Source organism: Meleagris gallopavo, chromosome 4 (assembly GCF_000146605.3).
Source record: "Meleagris gallopavo isolate NT-WF06-2002-E0010 breed Aviagen turkey brand Nicholas breeding stock chromosome 4, Turkey_5.1, whole genome shotgun sequence".
Taxonomy (NCBI): domain Eukaryota; kingdom Metazoa; phylum Chordata; class Aves; order Galliformes; family Phasianidae; genus Meleagris; species Meleagris gallopavo.
In genome coordinates, this window is record NC_015014.2 from 35431485 (window position 1) to 35456788 (window position 25304).

At 37.7% G+C, this 25304-nt stretch overlaps 1 long non-coding RNA gene across 1 annotated transcript in view; it reads right to left on the reverse strand.

The window, feature by feature from the left end:
• LOC116216567 overlaps positions 1 to 24505 on the reverse strand; it is a 188238-nt gene extending 163733 nt beyond the window's left edge. The window contains exon 1 of the long non-coding RNA XR_004159608.1: positions 24407 to 24505. This is a non-coding gene — a long non-coding RNA (uncharacterized LOC116216567). The remainder of the gene's footprint in view (positions 1 to 24406) is intronic.
• Positions 24506 to 25304: the final 799 nt, after the last annotated feature.

The following is a 25304-nucleotide window of genomic DNA, read 5'->3' on the forward strand; positions in this document are numbered from 1 at the left end:
ACAGAGTTACATCACATGTTGAACTTTCTAAAGTTAACACCGAAAACCACTAAAACCTCATGTTTTGTTTCTGTTCCATGTGCCTGGGTACAGGAAATCCACAGTTGAGCCAAACAGGAAACAGTGTTGTATAAAACACAATGAGCTGCACAGCTTCACACACCTCAGCATCTGAGATAATTAAGTGGCTGACAGTAATTGAAAATATCCCCACTTCTTGCACAGTAAGTACCTTGTATTACTGGTTGATGTATTGTAGCTACTGACACATGACAGAATAATTTGTCTTTTATTCAACTCCAACACTGAATTATTGGAACTTGGAGTTGTCTGTGGCCTAGAGGGAGACATTGTCCCAGAGTTTCATTTGCTGTTATTGAAGGCAAGAGGTTTATAAAAGTTAATGAAATACAGCTAGCTAACAGACTGCAGTCAACGTGAATCTCAGGAAAAAAAAAAAAAACAAATAGCTGCCTATCGTTATTACACAAGGCAGCAAAAATGCATTAATCTTTCCAAGCTATAACAAACAGAAAATATTTAACATTTTCATTGCAACTTCTGCCTTTGAAGTCAGCTGATTAACAGCATCATCTCTTTATATGGTAAAGCATGCACTGCCATCCTACAGTATAAGCAAATGCACTGTGAGGTAGACAATAGAACTCATACCCAAAGAAACTTCAACAACAATTGATACACTTCAAACTCTTTACTTGGTTTAGAGATGTCCTAAGATGCTGTTACTGGGGAGATGCAATCTTTACCTGACTACATAAAGTGCAAGTCATTTCAGAGAAAAAAAAATTGACACTTAATTAGACATTAAGAATAAACTTGTATAATCCTAGTATAAGATGAAAAGCTCTCTAACTGAAAAAATATTAACATAAACTTTACAGCTCCATAACTGTTGAACCATCACTGTAACACTTGCCTGTTTACATGGCTTGGTTGTGCATTTTTAAATTAAATCTTGCTAATAATTCGAGAAATTCATGATACTGTTTGCTTTCTGGGACATAGAAAGAGATTAAATGGCTCTAAAAACATCAGGTCTTCTAAGATGCACTATTACTGATAACGGCTAAATAAATTTCCCTTATTACTAAGAAAAATAATTCTGCAGCAAAATATTCATGAAGTTCTGTATAAATAAGTCTGATTTTTTTATTTTTTTTTTTAAACTGTAACATTTTCATCAGTATAACTTGGGAAAAAAGGAGTTCACAATTTTTTTCTTTTGAATGAAATAGAGAAAGAACCACCGACCTTGAAACTTCCCTGTTATTACAGCAGCTCCTCTAGGTTTTTTATAAGCCTCCAAGGTTACTATTGTTCTGGAACCAGCTTACAGTGCACATTACAAATAACGTTATTCTGGATGCTGAACTGTTTGCTGAACTGGGGATGGGAAGATCAAATGGGCTCCACAATACTTCCTCCATTCATTCCTATAAAACCATGAAACCTGTCTTTATGACATAGAAGGTAATTCTTGCACATTTCAGTGTATGAAGTGTCAGAAAAGATCCTTTCCTACAGCACACAACACCAAACTACCACTTCTCCTGAACTCCATCTTCTACACTCTTCCTCCTCATGCTCTGCCTCTTTTACACTCAAGAGTTACTGCCGAAACAAAACCCAATTTGTTGCAGATGGCTAACAATTTTCCATGTACAGGCAAGAAGTTATGTAATGCATAACTCTTGCTGTGTTCCCTTGTCTTAGTGAAGAGGAGAAAATCATTCATAGAAAAGAACATGGAAATATTGGGACAGATGTAAACATCCCTGACAGGAGGGAGACATGGGCAGTAAGAATAATTGAGTGTGTTAGAAAGGACTAAAAGAAAGCAACAGGAAGGGGAAGGATGCATGTCAGAGAGGAGGGGAAGGAAGTGGCTGTATATCACCTCAGATAAAGTCTTCCAGTTGCTTTAGATTCCTGTTCAGTTACAAGGAAAGCACTTCCACAGAGAGAAAAAACCAAGACTCCTTAAACCCCTGTAGAATAAAATCCCCACACAGCCCCACAAACTTCTCATTCATCCACTGTTAAACTCTTAGTTGTTCTTTCTTCAGTCTGGTACTACCACCACATCACCCAGTAGAAAAACACTGGGTAACTTTCTGTCTTAGTTTCCAATCGCAGTTAAGATACTCAAATGCATTTATAGGTTTGTCTCTATTTAGCTTTTCTTCAGCATTTATAGCAGCAAGATCTCAAACGTTGTGTATTTTACATAGCATAGCATTTGGTATGAAATTAAATTAGAATAGGATTGGATTAACTCAGAGGCTACTGTTTGTCCTAGAAGGCATATATTCCTACCCCTCAGACAAATCAGAGGCTGCTCTTTACCTGATAGTATTAGGCCTTAAGTCACAATAAAAACCTTCTTTACAAAAATAGCTAAGGTAAAAGCTTTCTATAACTTGCAAAATTTGCAACAAGTTAACTGCACATTAAGTGTACACAATTATTCAGGTTTTTTTAAAGACTTGAAATTGATTTCACTTTGTAATTGATGTTCTATGAACTACTTTCATAGTTATACTGCTTTGTAGATTCCAATGGTACATACAAGATGTCACCTTATTCCCTCCAAGAGGGACAGACTTCTTACCAAAATAGGAGTAGATACTTGTAATCATATCACCAAGAGTTAACAATGCCTATTAAGTACATCTGTTATTAATAGTTTTGTCAGTATCAAAGAGTAAATATTATTTAGAGCAATGGAAATTATCGTGTTAATTATTTTAATACTTTCTACTTCATATTTGCTATATCAAAGAACTTTGTATGCACATTTACCAAAGAACAAGTGTTCTGCCTGAAGATACTATTTCTGCACTGCTGGAAAAGCGTGTCTAGGGAGCCAGAAAGCTCTCTGAAATAATGCTGCTTCTCAGACTGAAGTTTTAATTCTTGTTTATTCTTCAACCCTTTGACATAAACTTCACAATAAACTATCTGCTTATACGCTGCTTGTCTAGGTTCCCCCTTCTCCCATATCCCACCCCACAGAAGCAGATCATCCTCATGCATTCTAAATGTTAGTGACAAAAGTTCTGAAATCATATTTCTTAGATGATTTTGTACAGAACTTTGTACGCACCAAATAATTCTTCATTAAAGGTTCAGTAGGTTATAACACACTCAAAGCTGACATGATGCTCAAGATTTGTTTTTATGCTAAGCCAAGCACAAACAGGCATCGAAAAAACACTTTCCATATTACTGACAAAAATTCTGGTAGTAACTCACCTTTCAGAAAACAAGATTTCCACCACTACCACACCTACAGCTTTAGTTTTGTTTCTTCATTGGTAAACAATGAATAATATCTCAGGTTGGATATTGGGAAAAACAGCTCCAGAAGAGTGCCCAGGCACTGGTACAGGCTGCCCAGGGAGATGGTGAGACCACTGGAGGCGTCCCTGGAGGCATTCAACAAATGTGTAGGTGTGCTACTTAGGGACATGGGTTAGTGGGCATGGTGGTGATACACTACTAGTTGGACTGTATGATCTTAGTAGCCTTTTCCAACCTTAATGACTCTATGAGTCTACAAAAATCTTTCTATAATCATCTGCTGATTTTCTGAAGGGTAGCAGTTGTTCTCTAAAGAATGAGTTAGAAAAGTTTAGAATAAGACAAGTACATTTGAATTCCAGCTCAGATGCTTAAAGTCTGGTGAGTATAAATTTATAAAGCCAGTGACAACTAATCTCTCAACAGAAGAATGTGCTTCAGGTGCTCCTAACAAATACACATAATTGCATCTTTAGTCACATGTTCAAAAAAATGTCACTTATTCACTGCAGAGAGACAGAACATGTTTTTCAGTTCTTCTGAAAGCTCTGTGGAAAGTCATGACATTCACATGAGCTTGAATGTCATCAACCAGATACTATACACTACATGAACAGCAGTTTCTCAGCTGTGCACAAAAAGTTAATCCCATTTGATTTTGTACTAAATGGTATATTGGTGTGCAACAGCAAACACCAAAGCTAACAACAAAGCCAACAAACCTTAGAAAGCAAGGCAGCAAAACAGGTAATCAAATAAATGCTTTTATTTGATCATCTCTAAGTGCAGCGCTGCCAAGTTTGCCAGCTTGCACCCCATCTCCTTCCCTATAGCCCACAGTTCATGTCCAACAGGAATAGTTTTTCTGGCATAGCAATAAATGTGAAAGGATTTTAGCTCAAGCACTTCCTCCTAACTGTGCCTACAGCTGACACTTCTCAGTGCTTGTTGATGATAGTTTTGCAAAAGCTGAACTGGTTGGAAGGTAATAGTCCATTCCAGACAAGTGCCTCAGGCCAGTATTTCAGCCAGAAGTTCTTGCTAGAACAGCCTGTCATTTTCAAGAAATATCAATTATGTTTTCCTCCTCACCTTCTTTCCTCTTTTCCCTCTCCCCAGAAGAGTTTGTTTCTTCCATACAGAATACCTATTTTTTGTCCAGCCATAACTGGATGTCCATACACACATTCTGAAGCATGGTGGTGTGAGGTAAATCTCACCTGGCTACTGGTGAGACTAGTTTTTGTCTACAAACATCCACCTAAACTCAGAAAAGCTAAGATTTTTCTCTTTTGTTCTTCAGAGTTTCTAATCTACTTCCATTCATTTCCCTCAAAAAAAAAAATCCATCTCCATAGAATACATGACATCAACATTATTTACCATTGATCCTCTCAGGTAAAAGAGTATAACAGAAGAAAAAAAACCTGCGTGATCAGCATCACCAGGCAGAGTTGCATTTAAGTTGTACAGGTAATATAGTAGTTGATGCTTCTTTGCTAGATATGGGTATCATCATTTTGAGGAGGTCAGAAAGTCAGCAGACCTACAGTTCATCATCTGCATAACTGCATCAGTCAGAAAGAATACTTTAATGTTCAGAACATGATCTGAGTAATGCTGCAGCACAGTGGACATTCACATTCTTTCACTCCTCGTTTCTTTTTTCTGCTATTTCTTCCTTCCCTCACACCTGCACTTACCCCACTCTCCCAGTTCTAGTCAAGCACAGGAAAAGGCACATCCCTTAGCCCTTGGTGAGGAGTATCCTGGCTCCATACAGTGTTTCAGTATCCCTTTCCATTTGTAGAAATGTCAGGGGAAGGAGTATTCTAAAAAGCATAGAAACCTCAAGAGAAAACAGAATGTCTTTGAAACCAGAACATCTTTTGTTGTAGATTCTTCTGGTTCATGCCGAAGCTCTAGAACACAACTGGAGTAAGGAAACGAAAGTCAACCATAGCTACTTGAGGAAAAAATAAAAGCTAGTTCATTAAGTTCAGAGATCTTGTCAATATGGCTTCAGAGACTGGTACCTGAAGAAATCAAGGTGAAGCCAGATCAGAAGTTAAACTGCCAGTCACACTTTTCCTTCTTGGACTTGTGTGCAACCTCTGTGGAACTTCTTACTGCACTTGCTTTTGAAATAAAAGCAAAATCTTTCAGCTACTCCTGCTTATTGTAAGAAGTGGAATAGATAATACTAGGCTGGTGTTGGTACTTCAGTCTGTCACAGCATGCAACATACTTTTAGATGTTTTGTGCATTCAGAAATTGTATTTGCTCTTCTTTAAGAATTTATTATATACTGTTGTAGTAACTGAAAAAACTAAAATATCAGTTAGTGAGCAAATATTAATGGAAATAAGGAGCTCATAGCTCATACAATTCTAGAAGATGCAGACAGGAAATTACTTCAGAATTTGCTTCCTAAGGATTAAACAATTTAAAGGAAAAAAACTGTGCCACAAGCATGTTTTGAAAAGAAGATTCTGGAAGGAACAGATTTCTACTAGCTCCCAGTCACAGGCTGCAAAGTTGCTCTGACGTTTGCAGAGAATGCATGAAGAAAACAGTCCTCTTCTAAACTTTTCATTAAGTTCTACACCTAACTTAATTGAAAGCAAGTCTTCTACGCTATAATGGACATTAAATTTTCAGCTACTGCAGCTTTTAGGCCTCATGTTACAGAAGAGCACTTTCATGATAGACATCCTATACAGCATCGTGTACATTTATTTTTATATTAACCCACTGCCAAGCAGTGATGCGTGAGTTTCTACCTAAATTCACAAGCTGACAATGAAGTATAACTCCCTGCATACAGAAAAAACTGCCATCTTTTGTTCTACTGAGGTAATCAAGAAAAAACTTTAGGTTCGACCTTATTTAAGACAAGAAGCATTTAAAGTTGTATGACAAGCCTCTCTTCATTATTGAAAAGTAGTGCAGTGAAAGAGCTGTCACAGAATCATTAAGATTGGAAAAGACATCTAAGATCATCTAGTCCAAGCATCCATCTATCACTAATAGTGCTCCCTAATCCACATCCCCAAATACCGCATCTACACATTTCTTGAACACCTCCAGGGACAGTGACTCCACCACCTTCCTGGGCAGCCTGTGCCAGTGCTCCAATTACTCCCTCAGAGAAGAAATTCTTCCTAACATCCAAACTGAACCTCCACTGATGCAACTTGAGGACATTTCCTCGTCCTGTCAACTCCCACCAGTACACTATTTCCTTTCCTGAATGAAGGAGACTGCTGCAGCCTGCTCAAGAGGTCTCTCACCAAGAGAGCAACAAAACTTTCTTCCAACATCTTTTTCATGAAGGTATTTGGAACATTTTATCACTCACTACCTATACTTGGTTTTGTTCAGTCAGTGCTTTATATTCTGGCTCTCAAAATAGTATCCCAAAGGGAAAAATATGTTTTCTTTAGATAAAGATTAATTTTGTTGTACCAAACCTGAGATTTTGTCCCAATTGCACATACATCTGAGACAGAGCACAAAGCACAATTTGTGATGGGATCTGACCACAAGAATGTAAAACTGCTTTTCATGAGACCCAGTAAATGTGAGAAGCTTCATACGTGTGCAGTCTTGACAGTAGAGGGCTCTTCTCATTGTCTTTTGAATATATCTAGAAGTCTGACTTGAAAACTCCCCAAGATGTGCATAAAGAAGGTAGAAAGCCTTTCCAGCACGTGAGATGGCATTACCAAGTGCAGGACTCAACACTTCAAGGTTCCCAGAAAGCAGTTTGTAGACATGAAAGAAAGTTTATTGGGCATTAAAAGCTCACTGAATTTTTGCATTAATTATTCCTCTCCACCACAATCCAGTGTCTCAGTTTGCTGTATCTACATTGTATTTCAGTTATTGCAGCATTAGCTTTTCTCAGAAAGAAACATAAGTTTTTTTCCATGAGATGAAAAAAAAACATAAAAGGCTCTTCCTTACTACCAAAACCAAAGTCTATTTCTGTCCATGTTTACAGAGATCAGTTTTCATTTCCTTTTCCCCTCCTTGGTTGTTACACCATTTGACCTAGTTCTCATTACATTGAATTGAGGCAATATTAAAAAATATATATATTCCTAAGCAGGCACTTATATACCAGTTTATAGAAAACACAGAACTACCGGTAAATAATTTATGAATGCTAACCTTGAAAAACGATATGAACCTAACAGTAAGGGACGGGCAGAAGATGTAAAGTCGGCCAGATGCAGCTTGATGCTCATACGCAGGTGCATAGCAACAGAAGGCACAGGATAGGAACACTCTTGTAAAGGTATTAGTCACCGTTTAGTTTAGAAAGTGACACAGGAAAAAGCAACTTACCATTTCTGAAGGCTTAAGGAGTCTCGAGAACAGCATGATCTCCAAAAAGACATAGTGCTACCTCAGCTGCTAACCCTTAAATCGGGTGAGGAGGGGGGGGACACAGGTTCTAGTCCATCCACCAGTATGTTAAAACATAAGCAGCCAGAATACAAGCAAGTATACGACCAGGATAATACAGTTCTTAACTATTTCAGATATCCCCTAAAAAACAAACAAACAAACAACAAAAAAACAGTGCAAGTCCTTTAATTAACCTTTCTCAGGCATACTAAATACACACTGTTATGTTCTTCAGGAATTTACTTTGGGGGAAAAAAAAAAAAAAATACTATCTATCTCCTTCCTGCTCTTTTACAGAGAAGATATGAGAAGTTTGTACAAGATATACAGAGGGACAAACAACTAGACTACCCAAACATGCAGATTAATAGAATTTATGGACAGGGAGATATATCTCATTCCTTGATAGCTGCATTTCTGACATAGCCAAATACTTTGAAAAGAAACATCAGAGTAAGAAAGGAAGAACTCATGGCTTCAGCACAATACCAAAAATCCTGCTTTGGCTTACAGTGAACTCACAGACAGATGAAGCCATACCAGTACAGGCATCTCCACGAGATACTGCCTGGCTGTCCCCCACACCCAGACTGTTGGGTGGCTCTGAAAGCCCCTAGCTGCAATTGCACAGGGCTGCACACAGCGCACACCCAATCTAAGGTGTTCCAGCACCTGCAGCACAGAGAAATCATTACACCCCCATAGCAATCCATAACACCTCTTTCATGGAAAGTATTAAAATACTTAACTTTCTAGGCCAGTACAATACACACACACCTTCAGAATAATGAAAAAGGATACTTCACCCTTGCTTCTCCTCTGATCTACTCACATCATATTATCTTTAAGTGAGCTATATCTTCTAACCTCAAGCTTTTTGTAACAGATGCTCCTGATTGTCTGATTTCCTACAGCTGGGCAGGTATTAACGCACTCCCAGTGCTGGGGCAGGCAGCAAAGCCCCTCAACAGCTCTCACCCAGCTTCCTCCTCTTCTAAATTTATTTGATCTGGAACAGTAAATGGTCTTCTGTGAGAGTGTAGGTGAAACCTCCATCTTTGCAACATATTTTATGCTGAGAAATGTTGTTCCATAGCTATCTTGAAAGACTATTTTTCAGGGGGTAATGTGTCCCGTGCTAAAGGCTGATGGTTGCACAAGGATTGCCTAGGCTGGGTTTGGCTGATCTGTGCAAAACAATACACCATATTTGATAGGATTTGCATGGACCACTGACCTCAGCTTTCAGCCTGCCTTACTGTATGGCTCAGGCTACGTGAGTCTGTGCTGGAAAACACATAAGTTGCACTAGCAGAAAACTCTTATAAAATATTAACAAGCATAAAATAGTCAAACCATTCCTCACACAATCCTGTACTTGAGGACTTGCATCTAAATGTTTGATGTCATGAGGGGATATTTTTCTCTAAGTGTGTATAACTCTTGTAATACTAAATGAGAATACTTTCCACGATGTCACACTAACACATTCATTGACTATCCATTAGCGCAAAAAGGGGTCTGACTCATAAGACCAAAACAGAATGCAAATATAAGAATTTTCTAGCTGTTAGGGAAGAAGAAACACCACAGAGAGAATCCCTTTGCCACATTCTGTGAGAGCTCCCCCAGGAAGAAATATGAAGTCACATAGCTTCCAGATTTTATAAAGCGACTTGCCATATTTATATGTGCTAAAAATCTAGAGACTTATTTTGGAGTAAAATAGGGAATAAAGGTAGGGCCACACAAGATTTCAGATGGCTGCTACTAAAAAAGGACTAGCAACATATAAAAATTTTTATCGGTCTCTGAAGTTAAAAAGGCGATCAACATGAATTACACTACTGGCTTAAAGGAAGGCAAAAACTTTGGAGCCTAAAAAGAGAATGCTGCAAATATTATTGCTAAATATAAAGTGATGTGGCTGAATTTATAAAATTCTTACAAAACTGAAAAGGACAATGACATATTAAGAGAATGTATATACACAAAGATGTATAAATCATGAAGAAGAAAAGTATGTCCTGGCTAACATAAATAGGTCATCAGGTATCAGAAAGGATGTGATCAGATAAACACTTCCCCAAATTAGTCAATGTCCCTATCTTTGCTTGTGCTTCTTTTAAATAATCACTCTCCTTTCTGAAATCTTTCATTCTGTAAATGTATATTTACTGTTGTCCTCAAAAATGACTTTTATTATCTCCTAGTTTCTCCATGAAATGTTTAGATTTGCTTATTTTATTAAGAATGCATATACACAGCATGCTTTCTCTTCCAATAGGAGAGAGAGATATTTTGTCTAACTTTCTCACTGATATGCTGAAATGTTTGGTGCTAGAAATATCATTATCTAGATATGCTATTTTGTTTTTTGTTTTTTGTTTTTTTTTTCCTTAGGTAAGTGGCTGAGTCTTTAGAGAACTTCATTTTCTATCATAGGAAAGATCACCTTTCAGATTGTTTCAGAGTGATTCAATAGCAGCCAGCTGTAGATTTAAAATCACATTTCCTAGGTCTTTATATCATAATGCCACTAGTAATAAGAATATTTTGAGTTTCCATTCTTATAACCATAGCCACATAACTTTGAAATAACAATCGTCTCTAATAATTGTATGCTAACTGGTGACTGATTGCAAAATTGATAATTCACTTTGAGAAAAGCTAAAAGTCTTTATGCAGCAAAAAGCCTCACAGCTTTAATAAGAGAGAGATTTGCGGGATTGACACCTGGTAAAATCCAGCATGTTTTGGCATGTTTTGCAGTCTGTGTTTTTCCAGTGCTTTGCACACTGAGGAAAAGCAAAATTATTGCTTCTTTCTGTAAGTTCCAGTTTGGAAATCTATCATGGAAAGAATAGAAGGGATTAAATAGACCTGAGAGAACCATATTATGAAGGTGAGAAAAATTAAATCCACTTTTGCAGGAAAAATTTACCAAACTTTCAACCATTTTCACAGCAATTACCACCATAGTCTGTACGAACTTCTTTAAAACTAGTTCTCATCAGAAGTATCATAGCGTTACTTTAAAGACAAAGCTGATGGGATTAAGAATAAATTCACTACTTTGAATAATATTTCATATAATGAATTATATCAGCTAAGATTGGGTAACTTCTGTTAGAGGTAAATTTAGCACAGGAAATACTGACTACTCACTTTGCACTGAGTTCAGTTACATTAAATTTAATGTCTTACAGCAGAAAACACCAGACTTGGCCTTCCAGCAGAACACAAAAAGAAGATGGCAAGTAATGGATGTTTCACATAAATCAGTTCTAGCACTGAGTACTGGGTTTTTGATCATATGATGTACAAGATTTAGATTTCAGCCTGCACTGCATTGGGTATTCATGTATGCAAGGAAACACTCCATTAGTCAGCTCCCAGTAGGCCTTTTGTTTATTCCTGTGTTACAGCATTTTTAACAGCAAATTTCTAAGTACAGTTTTCTCTTGGCTTTCAGAACATCATAATTTTCAAGCGAAACAGGAGTTTAGGGGATAACAATAATTGGTGGAAAATGCACACCAAATGTAAGTCTACATTCATCATATGTTAGTGCTGAGACCTTTTTTAGGTGCCTCATTTATCAGATATGACAAGTTTTAGCATCTTAAGAGTTCACTTACATTAGCACTCCTATGTCATAAATTGTAAATTAGACTTTTTACTATGAAGCTTAATCTATTTTGACTCAAATTATTTGCAATTTTAATAGATGGCAATATGCAGATCCTCACTTCTGAACTATAAGAAAGGATCTAGCAAACATGAAAGTGATTCTGTTAAATTCATACAAGCCTATAAGTCTCAGGAATGGGTTTAAAATTTTCTTCCTCTAATTTTATATTACTTCTTCCCATTTTATTGTATTACTGTGCTCAAGGGGCAACAGACCAATGAAAAGTGGTTCTGTATTGCTCATATCATTTCATGTTGAGAGCAAAATGTAGTGACACAGGTGTAAATAGAAGATTTTGTCCTTGTTACATGGCTCAAAGCTTAACTCATAAATAAAAGTAAGGAAAAAGAAGGCTGAATTCTTGCCTTATTTAATTCCCCATGGGGCAATTCTATTGTTCAATTAATTTTTGGTAATTGCAGAACCTGGGAAATGACTTAAATTTAGGCTGTTTTACTGGCATTTTTGCTCTTAAATTTAGATCACTGGCCTTGTTAAATACATCCTTTAGTTATATGGCCATGAACTGAATGGCTGTTAATCTATTTGACATGATAATTATGCCTGCCATTGAGTTTACTGCTTGCACTTTGAACAGCGCACTTCAGAATGCTACCTATTCAGAAACCCTTTTGTTAACCAAGTAAATAGTTTTGAAGGTCCATGAGATTACTGATATATGAACCAGTGATTCAATACAGCCAGTATATTTGATGGGGCCTACTTATTTGTCTTTAGCAGTGGCAACAGAAGTACGCCAGGTGGTAAGTCCATGACACTATGTAGCTGCAAATCACTTCATCAAATCACAGAACCATAGAATGGCTTGGGACAGAAAAGGGCTTAAAGACCATCCAGTTTCAATCCCCTGCTGTGGACCAGCTGCAGCCCTCTAGATCAGGTTGCCCACAGCCCCATCCAGCCTGGACTTGAGCGTCTCCAGGAATGGGGCTCCACCGCTGCTGTGAGCAGCCTATGCCAGTGCCTCACCACCCTCTGAGTAAAGAATTTCTTCCTAATATCTTATCTAATCTCCCCTCTTTCAGTTTAAAGCTATTTCCTCTTTTCCTATCACTACATGCTCTTGTAAAAAAAAAATTCATCTCCAGCTTTATTGTAGGCCCCCTCTAGGTACTAAAGGCTTCAATGAGATCTCTTCAGAGCCTTCTCTTCTCCAGGCTGAACAAACCCAGCCCCCTCAATCTATCTTTCCAGGAAAGGTGCTCCAGTTCTCTGATTATCCTTGTAGCCTCTGGACCCACTCCAATATATCTACATTATTCTTACACTGCGGCTCCCAGGGTGCTTACTGTCTGCAGTAAAGGTGCTTGATCAGGTTGGTTCCTTCCTCAGATTTATTTCAATCAAATAACACCTTACATAATAGGTTGCTTTCAGTACATATGCACTGTAACAGTACCCATTTACTTCCAATTTCAGCAAGTTTATGGAAAACAGCATGGACGTGGTCAGGGGTTTAATTCTGTGCCAGTGCTGATCAATGAAGGTAATGCAGCTCCTTTTGCTGTTGAACTCCAAGATAGAGGTTTTACCCTTAACACTGATAAAATGCATCATGGTGGTATACAGGATGCAATGCATAAATTGACTCCCTCCTGCACATACAGGACTGTTAGGGCACACTCTGCATAGTAGATGCTCATAAATATTAGAGGAAGTTCTCTCCATTAGAGTATCACACTAAGCAGTATTTCTGCTGCTGAAGAGAGGTTTTTTGACTTTTTTATTGATGTTTTGCTCAGAGGTTTCCCACTTTCTGTCCCATGTCCTTTGCCATTCACCAATACTTTGGAGTTAGTTCTAACTACAAGATGCTTTAGGATATAAATCAGTCACACAGGTGTTCCTTTCTTCTACCTTGCTACTTTTCAAAGGATCACATTTGGACTCTTGAGTCCAGAAAGACACAAGAAACTTAAATTTCAAGCTAGCAGCTGTAAAATCTTCCAATTGTTACTTATTTAATTATTGACTTCAATTAATATCATCGAAGAGGAGATAAATGAGGGAAGAAAAGGAACATACACATGACAATCTTATTTATTGGACAGAATGAGTAATAAGTGTCTGTTTATTTTTCCCGAAGGTAAAAAAAATATCAGAAGAAACAGACTTTTAAAAATGTTTCCCTTAGAATTATAAGGAGGAAATTTCAGTTTCAGTGTTTTTAATGAAAAAAATTAAAGAGCCATCATTCTATGTTTATGAGCAACACACCCCAGTGCCAGCCTCTGAAAAAATAAATGCAAACATTGGATAGTAAGTCTGAACTTGAGCTGCAGGGGTAGCAGAAATGGTTTCCACAAAACCCACTGCAGCAATTCTTCTCCACGGGTATTACTATAGTCTACACAAAAAGGTGTCATTTAAAAGTTCAAATCAGAACTTTCTTGGCAAAAGAAGTAGTTTAACTGTGAAAGCAATTCAAGATATTTTCAACACTGGATCTCGGTCTCCTAATGGAAAAAACACAAGCAATGTATTCTTAGGCCAAAGAACAGATTACTTTTTAAAATGTAAACCCCAGCTTGTACCTGGCCTGCCTGGCATAAAATCATATTAACGGGCTGTAATGCAAGGTGACTTCATCTTCATGTAAACAGCTAATATTTAATTTAGGCATGTATGGTGAGCAAATATGTAAGTGTATTAATCCATTGCAATCTTCTGATGTATACTGCAGCCGTGTGATTTGATTTGAATTGATTTTGCAACTGACTTTGGTGACCTCCAATAAAAAAAATTGTTGCACTCACCGCAAAATGATTTATGATGGCAGGACTCTCTATTACATAAATACTTTCCAATGCATTAGTCAGAAATCAACTATCTTACTTCATTAAACCAACATAAATAATCAATTCTTATCTGATTTACCAGGATTTTATGCAAGAAAAAATATTCTACCTTTATGCCAAATGGAGTTAAAATGTTGATCATGTAATACGAAATGTCTCTACCTTAGTGTGTAAGTGCGACTAATCAAAATCAGAGGCTGCATTCAAGATGTTATCTCTGATCAAATTCCAGGTTGCACGTTACAAGAATTAAATGCACTACTTCAGCACTTATAGCTAACCATGCATATGCATATTTTGATAATAAATAGTGCTGAGCATTAACACTGTGCCATTTCGAATTTAAATGGCCACCTAGTTTAATCACAATGGAAAACCAAAGACGTTGCTTAAATATGAGCATTTTACAAATGCCATTAGGAGACAAAGTCATTACTGGCAACACATTAGTAACATATATTTTATTCTAAAACATCCTGAAGCACTTTACTGTATGCATATGCTTGTGAATGCTAATATGTGCACACTGACATTATACACAGGAATCACTTCAATCATTATAGATACAGATATAAAATTTGCTTCCTGTGCACATGGAGACAGAGAATAACACATCTGCAGAAGCAATACGCTTTCTTTTTAATTTAAAAGGATAGATTTACTACTGAATCTATGGCTGCTTATTATAAAGCAGAGACATTAAAAAGGATTTTCAACCAACACCCACATGATCATCAATACTTCTGCCAGAATGCGGTTTACCACAGACCTCTACCTTCTCAGCCTAGTTACAGAAGGCAGAAAGAGTAGGACATGGTATTATTTCATCCTCTAAATGCTAAAGGTTTATAAAATGGGAACATGACATTGACAATCAAAACTGCAATTCAGAAGCACCTCAGTTACTTGCTGTCTGAGCCAGAATTAGGTAAGCTCTTCTTTTATACCTCCAAGAAGCTAAAATATCTAAGATCATATCTCTGGGCAATCCCTACAGCTACTCTGGAGACAAGACTGAGCAGCTGCAATGTCTAAACCAGAACTAATCCATAAGTTAAGCTCTTGTCTATATCTCAATGCAAATCTGATTGTGTATGCAACCCAAATTTCATTTTGCTAACAAGAATTTTGATAAGTCATTATTTAACACATAATATCATCATTTAATCCATAACATATAATGTACAATCCCCAGAGCAAGGACAGGAAGCTGTGATTTTCGTCTTTCAGATATCCATTCCAGTCACTGAACAACAGACACCTTTACTTTGCCTGAAGTCTCCCTCTGAGCCGTTTGCTTGGATAGTAATTCTGCAGTAAAACTTAGATTGTCTGGTCATCTTTTGTAGTCATATGACTTCCACATTCACCCTAGCCCCTTAAGTTCAAAATGTGCGGAAAAATGAAGGTATGAAGAACCTCAAGCAGAAAATAAAAAAGATTCTGTATTTCCTGTTCCTTGTTTATTTACTCATTATAATAACAGAAAGAGGTGATTTACTTAGTGAAATACTGCGAAGAAGTGATCAGGAGAGGGATATTTCCACAACACCTCCTCTTCCCTTGGAAGATATGCTTTACAAAGAAAGCAACTAAGTCATTCCAGACCTCTAGGTTCATGGAAAGACTTTCATGGCATTTTCTTGAGGAGTGCCTCAAGGAACATGGTATAACTCAGCATCTCCTGTATACTGAGAGTTTTGGAGAGCTCTCAGCCGCTGTGCAATGGCCATTTTTGTTTCAGGGGACTTTTTCCTTGGCATGTCAACTGCACTGAATCCCCTTAGACAGTCAGCCAAATGTGGGCAGCGTTGAGCTCATGCTCCCATCTCTCTGAGATATACAGCATAGGCATAACCTTGCACTGCCTAGGAATCCTAGACAGCTTGTACAGGCTCTCCAGGCTAATGCAACAGCCCACTACCCAAAGACAAAGCATTGTAGAGTCCAAGTCCTTTTTAAGATTCAGTGCAAAGATGAATGATTAATAGTAAATCCAAGTCATGCTCAAGATTCTGTTGATGCATTTATGACCCTTATCTTCCCTCACTGAGGTGTAGGTGTCTGCTGCTGTGAGGGATCTGAATTTCTGTAATACTGTCTGAAAATATACAGAGTGCAGCTGTTACAAAACAACCAAAGCCTAAAACAGGGAGCTGCTGCTGTATGCATACCTGTACTGTGCTCAGCAGGAATCACCTGCCTGACTTTCATAAACAATGCTCAGCTACCAACATCTGAGCTAGAGGACCTGTTTACTTAGCTATCAGCTTCTGGGATTCCTGTTCTTTGTTGGCAAAAGTTAGACATCAGAGAGAGACTATTACCAGCATGCACCACAAGTAATACACAATTTGCCAGATAAGTTAGGACTGGCAACACTTTGAGTTCCACAGTATTTTCTTTCTGTAATGAACTGCAGGATCCTCTACAGATACCTGAAACACTGTGAAGACAGACACGGGATTGAACCCGTCTCTCTTTCAGCCCCTTGAGCTACATCAGTAACTTTGCTAGCTGCCAGGAAATAACAAACCCCTCTCCCTCTTTGAAGCAAAACATCTGATCTTGGTCACAAAGTCTTTGCCTCACACTACTAACAGAAAATTCAGGAAATATTTGATAGTTGGAAAGGAAAAAAAAGCAATACAAAAAACAAAACAAAACAAAAAAACAAAAACCCACACACAAAAAAGAAAAACCACAGAACTCTTTATGGCATTTTAGAATTTTGCCATCAGTTTCTCTTCTCTCTGTCTATGATCCAGCACCACGAGGGAAAGAATAAAAATATTTGTATCAGAGGATTTCTCTTTTCAAAAAAGGAATATTGCTCTAACTAAAGGAATTGAAAAGAGTTTCAAATACTAGAACATCTACCATACCTATGGACTTTTTCCAGTTGCTATATTTTTTATCTACTGGTAAAATGCTGTTGTATCTTCCAAGAGCTTCTACTTCATTGAAGTTTCTGGAATTAGAGTTTCTGCTATACTTTGAAGAGGTTTCTTGCTGATGTTTCCTAACCACCAACATACCTATGGAATTCCACTACACTGTACCATCTTCATACAGATATAATTAAAAAGACAACAGATGAATACAGGCTTAAACAGAAAATGAAATAAATAAATTTAAATAAGTGACAACCCCACTGAGGCACAGACAAAACCAGTCAGTTACAAGGAGGCATTTTCCTTAGGCAAAGATTTTTCAGCATGATGCACTGCCAGAACATTTTCCTGTAAGACTAGCTCATTATTTTTATGTTAACTTCATGTACAACAGAAGGTATAATACGTAGTTCAACATTCTTCATTTCATCTCTTCTTATGTGTGCATCTTTCATTTCAACTCACACTGAGCAGTGGCACTATAGCATACGCATTTTGCAATGTCATACAGTAGGTTTTGAGATGGGACAATAATACTGTCTTGATTACAAGGCACTTAAAGAGTGGATCAGGTAAAAGTGCAGTTTGCAAGGGCTAACATCTGCAGAGATATCAAGTCAAGACAGGAAATCACTTTGAATTTGGATCTCCAAATTTGCAATTTAGTCCTAAAGCAGAATGCTTAAAAAGAAAAGCAATGACGCAAATAGTCCCCAGGACTCTTTAGGCTGAGGCTGACCAGCTGTTTCAAGCATAGCTGCTCAAGGACCATTAAGAGGATAAAGAAAAAGGAAAATTTTAACTCCTGCAAATGGTTTGATTGTTGTTCATCTGGCTTTATTTTTCACTGATGATAATCTGCACTCAGGAGTAACAAGTGCTGCACAAGCTAAGTATATGACACTTGACTGCCTTTCTAATGGCAGTGGTGAATGGGAACCAGATAGAATTGGGTTACACAAACTCTGATTTAATGGAGTTCATTTTTTAATGCATGTGTTACAAACTGAGACTTAAAAAAATCAAAAAAGAACAATGGAATTATGTAGGTAGCTTACACTATCAGGTGTAGTACTATTACAGAGAAAGAAATGACGTTTTGAAATTGCAATTCATATGCCTTTTTCAAAACAAATAGTTGGGTATAAAGGAAATGTCTCGATGAATAATGGAACTCCTATTAGTGCAGTGTGCCCTATGTTTAGAAGTTTGCCTCAACAGATGAAATGGCCACCTCCTTTGATGGAATTTTTCCAGCACAGAGACTAAAAAAAAAAAAAAAAAACAAAAAGCATAGGAGAAACAATGTCATGGTCTGATACTAAATTGCAGGTGAGCCTTGTTAAAATGATATTTTCCTATGTGAACTATATATTTCTAGGTACTGCCCGCAGATGTTACTTTCAAATGTCTTTTCTCCATCTTTTCTATTTTCTACAAATTATTTTGGTCTCAGAATGAAGTGAGCCCATTTATCTATTAGTTTCAGGTTTATCACATCAAATTAAACATGAGAATACTCAGTAATTACAAATCACTTCGCCCTAGAAAATGGGATAATGACAGAGTCCTTGAAATCAATGAAGGTTAAAGCTGCATGTTTATAACAACGTTTCTATAAACCACAGATAAGATGCTGATTAGGATATTATATCAGCAACAAAACAATTAAAAGTTATATTTAAATCTGAAGGAACAGGTTTATTTTGTGCACTGCAAGGCCTCACAAATGTATCCAGCAAATAAACCACCTGATGTGATGTCAAAGATAACAAACAGGGAACTTTGTTCAAACTTGTCTTATGCCCACACTTTTCTCACAGCTAATCATTCGGGGACATTAACTACATGTGAGATGTTACTGAAAATAACAGTCTGCAGAAAACTGATGGGCCCAGAGTTTTTTCCAATAGGAATGCGTAAAAGAACATTAGATCAGCTAAAACATGGACAAAAGTTTCCAATATAAAAACTGCAGGTTGTATCTAGGTCAATTTTGCGACTATTCATTATTAAAATGAATAGTCATCCTCCCTTGTCCTGCCCGACAGAGATGCTGTCTAACATCTTTTTACCAAAAGACAAACAAAAAAAGAGCTCTGCATGCTTTGTTGAGAGCATATGGAAAGTCTCATGTGCTCATTTCCAGAAGTCAAATGTTACAAGTCTTTCTCAGGCTGTACCTAAGAATGCGTCTGAAGACTTTCCCAAATTTTCAGAAGAATATTATCCTTTTCCAACAGTTAGCAGCATGCATGAAAACAGTAGCAGCGTTTTGTAACTGTAGTACCTGGCCTTTGTAAAGCTACATTTTTTTGTATTCATGAAATTAATTCACCCCTTATAGCCAGCTTAACTTCAGCTTGAACAGCAAGCTTTAGCAGCAAGAACAGGTAAGTTCTAAATGCAGTGCAACGCACCTGACATCAGGGAGTTTTCATAAAGGCCCCAGAATGTCCAAACCAAGAGAAAGTTTGCCAGTGACCTGCCAAATCATCTAATTCCTTCACCTTCATACTGTTGAATACATTAAATTTGCCATATGCGTAAATTAAAGCGCATGCTTTTCTGAATCAAAAGCTGACTTGAATTATGCCTGGCCTTTTTACTTTTGTTTTAAAACAATCTATTTTCCTAAGGGGCTTACTTGATGCAGCAAATTGTCCATATGGAGAATGCTGCAGCTAGAAATCACAAATTATTTCTGTTTTTCTTGCTTTAAACAGCACTAAAGACAACTTTCATTTCAAACGGCCTTTTTTTTTTTCTTTTTGTAAGATTTTTTTTTTCTCTTGAAGGCAGATCCAAGGAGGTAATAGTTTAGTTAGGAAAATCCATCATTGTTTCCAGTTACAGCAATATCAATTCTACATTTTCCTGAACAACAGAATGTTAAGAATTTTCTACATCTGGAATCAACCTATCTAGATAAGTAAAACAAAAAAATGTTGAGCTGAACACTCTCCATGAGAGCGTTATATTATTTTCCTGCCCTTGATCTGCTCTTTTCAATCAGCTTTCCCCTCTTTGTGTTTCCTTTAAGTATTAAGGACACAATTTCTGCACAAAGATTGTGAAGTTAATCTGCAGTGGTGGCAGCTCTTTGTTATTATGTGGGTATGATTCTATTGCAACACAGAGGTCACCTCTGGTCTCCTCCAAACCTATCCTTCTAAATAACATGCCAGATCTTTTCTGTCATTGGCATTAAAAAGGATCCAAGTTGTACATAGCATACACGGATAAGCAGAAACTATTTTTGACCTTTTCATCATGAACTTCCATTATTAATAATCATGGCATTTGAAAAAATAATGCTTAAAGTTCCACCTTAAATATAAGTTTCATATAGATTTATTGATTTTGCTTTAATGTAAGAAAGCCTGGATCACAGCCTCCTTTGTTTTGATCGCCCATATAATAATCTTCTCCAAAATGATATACACAACTTCCAATTTGCCACTGAACAACAATGTTCACACAAACAATAGCTAATGCACTGTAAGCCTAAACTCTAATTTCTCTGTTTGAGTTCCTGCAATTAAATCTGAAATGTGCCTTTCAAGTGTTCAGAAACCGCATTTGTTTAAAATCTGTAACACATTACTTACAATTAGTTAAAGATGTGAGGCGAGGTGGAGTTATTGTACTGCTCTTCAGGATCTTGAAGTAATAGGATTTTTTTCAATAATCTGTTTTCCTGGCCAACAGCTGGAGTATGAAATTATGAAGAAAAAAAACTGACATTCTCCAAACAATGTAATTTTAGTCACTTAAAATCAGATCTACCTTCCATTACATACACACAACACTATCAGCATGACGCAAAGGAAAATGTTTGTTCAAACCTTCTGAGACGTCTCAACCTATAGATTTGAACTAGATCTTCCTTTACATTATTTCTGTCTTATGTTTAAATCTACTCTCCTAAAGTATATTTTAACTACAGAATTTGATATATTATTTTTCACTTCCAGCTGTATTCAACTTTTAAATTTGATGCCCCAATCAATATCCATTTTTATGGTTGTGATTCAATTCTATGACTGAAAAGAAAATCACCACAGAATTGGATCTTACTGCTCCATCTCTTTATGAACAAAGATAGTGCTGCTCTAAAAAGTTCAAAATTTAAAAGGACTAAGGTTTGGGGTTTATATGGTGAATACTGGCCTACCCATGACTTCCATCTGAGCACTGAGGTGTCAGTGCCTGGTTATCAAGGCAACAGAAGTTGCCAGTCTTCTCACTCCTCTCATCTTTTTATTTGTGCCACTCCATGGCACCAGTGAGGAGCCTCTCCTGTGGGACAGGTTCCCACAGCACAGAGCTGCCCTGAGCCCCATTACTAAGTCCTGGTATGAGGAGGATGTGTCCTGAGCCCCAACACAGAATCAGAGAATCACCAAGGTTGGAAAAGACTTCCAAGATTATCTGGTCCAATCATCCTCTTACCAAGACTGCCCACTAAACCCCCATCCCTAAGTACCAATCTGTATGTTTCTTCAACACCTCCAGGGACAATGACTCCACCACCTCCCCTGGGCAGCCTGTTCCAGTGCCAACCAGTCTTTTTGAGAAGCTTTTCCTAATATCCAACCCAAACTTCCCCTGGGATAACATAAGGCCATAACCTCTCATCCTATTGCTAGTTATGTGGGAGTAGAGGCCAACCTCCACCCCAGCACAATCTTATTTCCTGCAGTTGTAGAGATTGATAAGGTCTCTCTTGAGCCTCCTCTTCTCCAGACTGAACAACCCCAGTTCCCTCAGCCAATTCCCACAAAGCCTGTGCTCCAGACCCCTCACTGGCTTCATTGCACTTCTTTGGATGAACACCAGGGCTTAATGTCTTTCTTATAGTGAGGAGCCCCAAACTTAACACAGTACTCAATATGTGGCCTCACCAGTGCTGAGCAGAGGAAGGATCAGCTCCCTGCTCCTGCTGGCAACATTGTTTCTGATACAAGGAGGGATGCCTTGGCCTTCTTGACCACCTGGGCTCATTGCTGGCTCGTGTTCAGTTGAGTATTGATCAACACCCCCAGATCCTTTTCTTCAACACAGCCTTCTGGTCATCCTACCCCAGAAATAGCCAGGAGAAACACACCATAAAAACTAGGGAAAAGTTCAAGTTTTGAACAATAAATTCAGCAAATTAATAAACAACCTGATAGGAAGACTGTCCAAAGGATGTCCAACCAAGCAGAGAGTAAGCAGCATGCAATCTGAAGTTTTATAAGGTATTCTCATAATTTTTATGAGTTTGCAAAATCAGCTAGCATATATATACATTTCTTGACAATTAAACATACATTATTTTCACACATTAAGATTGATTCAGATTCAAATAAATAAATAAACAAGCAAAGAGACAGCCAAGGAAAAAATCCTTCAGAAATAAAGACTTTCGAACTGAAGAGCTGAATTTCAAGCTAGAATATATGCCTTAGGGAAAGCGTATGAGAGCTCCTGAAAGTCAAGCTGGTGGGGCAGTAGTTTTGGCAACAAGGTTACAGTTCTGTTTGTTACAGTAACCAAGAAGACCTTTGGGATGACTTAGGAGGTATTTCAATTGCTATTGAGGTCATCTAGGAATATCAAGCTATTTTCACAGATAAACTAAACTGGCTTTAAACCTATAAATGAGCATACTAGACATTATTTCTCTGTTCTGATTTAAAAAAAAAAAACTTTTGGGTGTTACTTTTTCAAATTAGATTATGTTTGCAAATTAAACAATATAGCAACTCACTTTTAGGTAAACACGGCAGAACTTTTAACTCTGAGGACAAGCAAGCATGAGAACCAATGACCATGGAAAGGGCTGAGTCAGCAACCTTAAATATTACAGATCTATAAATCATCAAAGCTGTTAGATGAACTACAGACTAATATTTATAAAAAATGCTATATGATCATTCCTGTCAGTGTAACTCTGTTATTATGCTTGTTTATAATTTTCAATCTGGGGCTCATCTGTGCTTTTAAAGTGAGAGCAACACAACACTTCCAGAATAGGGAAACTTTCTACACTGTGCATTCTTCTACACCAATGACTAAGTAAAATTTTGTTTCTCAACCATATTGTGTGGAAAGCTATGTTGTTTAAACAACAGCTTTAGACCTAGACAGATAAAACCAAAATAAAATGTAATTGTTATTTTTTTCTCTTACCCTTACTATCTGGGTAATAAAAGATTCATTTTCTCAAGTGAAGCAAAGCAGCAGGCTTGTTCTGCAATTTTTTTTCTGCTTTTGTTGGGTGGTAATTTGGCAGCATTAATTGTATTAGTGTTTCTGTCAGCACCCACAACAAATATGCTTGTTTATGAAAGAAGTCAAATTCCAGCCTACTCTGGAATACTAAATATACATCCTTCATCACATCCGGATTTAAATCCAGCTACAACCTGGGATTGATGTATGGTTTACCTAGTGAAACGCTCATAAAATTTCTGTTCCAAATATCATACTAAAAATTAACTGCAGACATTAAACCACAAACACTTTTTGCTTTTGCTTTTGCTTCTTTCTGCTTTCTTTTGTAGCCAATTCCTTTAACCCTACTTAGAATTTGGTATATCACATGCTCTCTTGGTATGGCCTTAAGTTGAATTTACTTTCCCTTGTTTTACATGTTTAGATAGAATACCCTAGGGGTACTGCAGCCCTTTGCACTACTCTTGATGTCCTGCAATACTTAGAAATGGATTCATGAATTTCAACAGGATCAGAATAGGATCTTGAGATCTATGGGCATAGATATCCAGAGAGCCGGGAAGAGATAAAAGTGACACTGCTTCAAGCTAGATCTTTCTCCAGCCCCTGTGGTTGTCCCTGGATATTGCCAGTTCAACAGATCAGAAACCAAATTTCAGCACAGCTATCAAAAATAGTTTAGACATTGCCCTGTGGTCTGTGCAGAAAGGTGTTCAAATATTTCAGATCTTGTGAGAGTTAGGTTATGTTTTTGCAGTACAAAACTTCCAGCACTGAGGGACAGGCCTTCACTAAACTTTCTTACAAAACGGCTGCAGGGATTCTTGCCCACACGGAGCTGCTGAGGCAGAGCCTAGCACAGGGTACAGTGAGTCTGCCAGGTGTTTGTTTTCTGGAACATTCTGACCAGGTGGATAGAAATGATACTAGCTTAGGCAGATAGGCAGGGAAGGGAGAATCCAGTACACACTGTCCTCCCATCCCGCGTGAGAAATGGGGAACAACAGGTGGGTAAGAAACTTTATATGGAAGCGTACCTTAGCAACCGCGTCGAGCAGATTGCGAGCCTGAGACGCTCGGCCAACCGAGTGCCAGCAGCGACGTCACACGCTTCACAGAAACGGTTCGTACCGGTACGGATGGCGCAGATTGAGCGCGAAATTTCTCCCTCGCCACGAGGGGGCGCGCGCGCCCGCCCTTGCAATGCCGAACAGAGCTTTGCTGCTTCACTGAGATCTTTGCCTGATTGGAAATCATTGATTTTGAGTGTTTCTCACAATCTGCACATGAAAAGAAGCGGGTTTCCTTTCTCCAGAAATCTAGACAGCAACCTTTCCTGACCAAGAAGTTTTCAGAAGTGCCTTTTTCTTGGTGGGGAGGAAACTGAAGCAGTTATCCATTTCCAGTGCCACATTCCCTTTCTTACACGTGTGAGTAATGGCAGTAACCACACTTCCAGAAATATAGGGTTTTTTCATTTTAAATTATTCATGTGCTTCAGAATGAGTCTCGTTTCTAATTTTACTCAGAAAATCTGGCTGTTCTTATTTTTCTTACCTTTCGTTATTACAACCAGAACATAAACACTGCAAAAGTAATTCAAGCAGTATTTGGGGGAGGGTACTTTTTTTTTCTTCTGGCAACTAATGCAACTCTTCCACGTTATTTCTGCCAAAAAAGAATGATGCTGCCACAGTGACATCTAATCACTTTGAAAAATACCACTTATCTTCTTTTAGAGTACAGTTGTGGGTCTACTGATCTTCAAGAAACAGGAACCATTATGACAAAATTGTATTAACTCCTGTAAACATATTAATTTGGCACTGAGATCAATAGCTTCTGTAAAGTGCACCTTTACAAATCTAATCTGATTCAGACATTAAGTAATGGGGAAGTTACTTTATCTATCTGTGAGTAAGTCAAAATAAAGTT